General features: G+C 60.1%; 2 non-coding genes and 1 pseudogene across 2 annotated transcripts in view; all 3 read right to left on the reverse strand.

The window, feature by feature from the left end:
- Window positions 1-868, reverse strand: part of LOC146142827 (large subunit ribosomal RNA) — a 3,679-nt pseudogene extending 2,811 nt beyond the window's left edge.
- A 248-nt stretch (window positions 869-1,116) lies between these two features.
- LOC146142828 (5.8S ribosomal RNA) lies at window positions 1,117-1,270 on the reverse strand. The gene has a single exon (XR_014500315.1). It is a non-coding gene; the product is annotated as a 5.8S ribosomal RNA (ribosomal RNA).
- A 247-nt stretch (window positions 1,271-1,517) lies between these two features.
- The window catches only part of LOC146142829 (small subunit ribosomal RNA), a 1,811-nt gene continuing 828 nt past the window's right edge, over window positions 1,518-2,500 (reverse strand). The window contains exon 1 of the ribosomal RNA XR_014500208.1: window positions 1,518-2,500. This exon is cut by the window's right edge and continues 828 nt beyond it. This is a non-coding gene — a ribosomal RNA (small subunit ribosomal RNA).

The raw sequence follows: 2,500 nt of genomic DNA on the forward strand, positions 1-2,500 counted from the left end.
CTCGCGCTCACGTTAGACTCCTTGGTCCGTGTTTCAAGACGGGTCGGGAAGGTGGCTGACTTCAGCCGCGGACCCCGTGCGCCTCGCGAAACGACACCGGAAGCGCGACCGAGACGAAGAGGCTGGGCACTGAGAACAGTCCCCGACCCACGACGCCCCAGCCGGCACCGGGCGCTCGGCCCCGAAGGGCAGACGCGGCGATCTCTCCTCGCCCGAACGGCGGGCCGACGGACACGCGCGCCTATAGTACCCGACCGAGGCCGGGTTACCTTGCGCGCGGCCTTCTCGCCGCCGTCCAGACGGTCGCGGCCTTCGCCCGGCGCTAGTGCGCTGGTCCCCGATCGGGCGGCGCCGCCGGCGGCCCGTGAGGGTCCGCACGACAACGTCGCCGACAGGGGGCCGGCTGAAAGCGACCGGGCGACCCGACAGGCCCTCCCGTTTGCCTCTCGACGGTTTCACGTACTCTTTAACTCTCTCTTCAAAGTGCTTTTCAACTTTCCCTCACGGTACTTGTTCGCTATCGGTCTCGTGACCGTATTTAGCCTTAGATGGAGTTTACCACCCGCTTTGGGCTGCATTCCCAAACAACCCGACTCTGGGAAGACGCCGTAGCGCGCCCGCCTGTCGCCGCCATGGGCCTGACACCCGCTCTGGGAAAAGGCCTCGATCAGAAGGACGCGGGCGACCGGCGAAGCGCGCCGTGACGAATTCCGTACGCCACAATTCCGCGCACTCCAAAAGCGCGCGGATTCGGCGATGGGCACATCCCGCTTCACTCGCCGTTACTGAGGGAATCCTCGTTAGTTTCTTTTCCTCCGCTTAGTAATATGCTTAAATTCAGCGGGTAGCCTCGTCCGACCTCAGGCCGAAAGTAAGGACCGGGACTATTCTTCCCGTTCCGCGCTCGCCGTCGGCGCCGCGCGCCGCCGCGCACCTCGATTCCCGCCCTTGAGCCGCCAGCCGTTGGCCTCTTCGAGGTCGACTCGCCGCCGCCGCGCGGGATTCTGGTCGCGATCGTCGCGCATCGTGCCGTGCTGTCTTGAGCGGGACGGGCGCTCGCGCGTCCGACGCCGCAGCAGCCGCGCGGAGAAATCCCCGCGCGGAACGTTTGCAACGCGACCCTGAGGCGGGCGCGGCCCCGGGATTGACCCGAGGCCGCAATTTGCGTTCAGAACGTCGATGCTCAATGTGTCCTGCAATTCACACTAATTCACGCAGCTAGCTGCGTCCTTCATCGACTCACGAGCCGAGTGATCCACCGCCAAGAGCCATCCACGATTGTTTCGCTCGCACAGTGCCTCGCACTATAGGGTGACAAAATAGACCGCGCCGAGCGGTCGGCCAGGCCGACGCTTGAAGCCGGAGCGCGCGGCACCGCGGCACTCGACGCGCAAACATTACCGGGTGACCGAATCGCCGGCCGGCGCGCCGCTCCTCGCGGGTCGGGCGCCGGGTAGCAAAGACTTTTTCTCTCGCTTGTCCGAGTTTCGCGTTCGCCGAAGCGTTTGCGAGACCGTTAATGATCCTTCCGCAGGTTCACCTACGGAAACCTTGTTACGACTTTTACTTCCTCTAAATGATCAAGTTAGATCGTCTTCTCGGACGCCGGCTCGACCGTTGCCGGCCGCGCCAGGTCCAATCGGAGGACCTCACTAAACCATTCAATCGGTAGTAGCGACGGGCGGTGTGTACAAAGGGCAGGGACGTAATCAACGCGAGCTAATGACTCGCGCTTACTGGGAATTCCTCGTTCAAGGGAAATAATTGCAATTCCCTATCCCTAGCACGACCGGGGTTCAGCGGGTTACCCAGACCTGTCGGCCAAGGCGAGCACATGCTGATCCGGTCAGTGTAGCGCGCGTGCGGCCCCGAACATCTAAGGGCATCACAGACCTGTTATTGCTCAATCTCGTGTGGCTAAACGCCACTAGTCCCTCTAAGAAGTTAGACGCCGACCGATTGGGTCGCGTAACTAGTTAGCAAGCCAGAGTCTCGTTCGTTATCGGAATTAACCAGACAAATCGCTCCACCAACTAAGAACGGCCATGCACCACCACCCACAGAATCAAGAAAGAGCTCTCAATCTGTCAATCCTCACTGTGTCCGGGCCGGGTGAGATTTCCCGTGTTGAGTCAAATTAAGCCGCAGGCTCCACTCCTGGTGGTGCCCTTCCGTCAATTCCTTTAAGTTTCAGCTTTGCAACCATACTTCCCCCGGAACCCAAAGACTTTGGTTTCCCGCAAGCTGCCGGAGAGGTCGTAAAACTAACGCCCCCCGATCGCTAGTTGGCATCGTTTATAGTCAGAACTAGGACGGTATCTGATCGTCTTCGAACCTCTGACTTTCGCTCTTGATTAAAGAAAACATTCTTGGCAAATGCTTTCGCAGTCGTTCGTCTTGCGCCGATCCAAGAATTTCACCTCTAACGGCACAGTACGAATGCCCCCGTCTGTCCCTCTTAATCATTACCTCGCGCTCCGAAAACCAACAAAATAGAACC

Source organism: Ascidiella aspersa, chromosome 5 (genome assembly GCF_963924565.1).
Source record: "Ascidiella aspersa chromosome 5, kaAscAspe10.2, whole genome shotgun sequence".
Lineage (NCBI taxonomy): Eukaryota > Metazoa > Chordata > Ascidiacea > Phlebobranchia > Ascidiidae > Ascidiella > Ascidiella aspersa.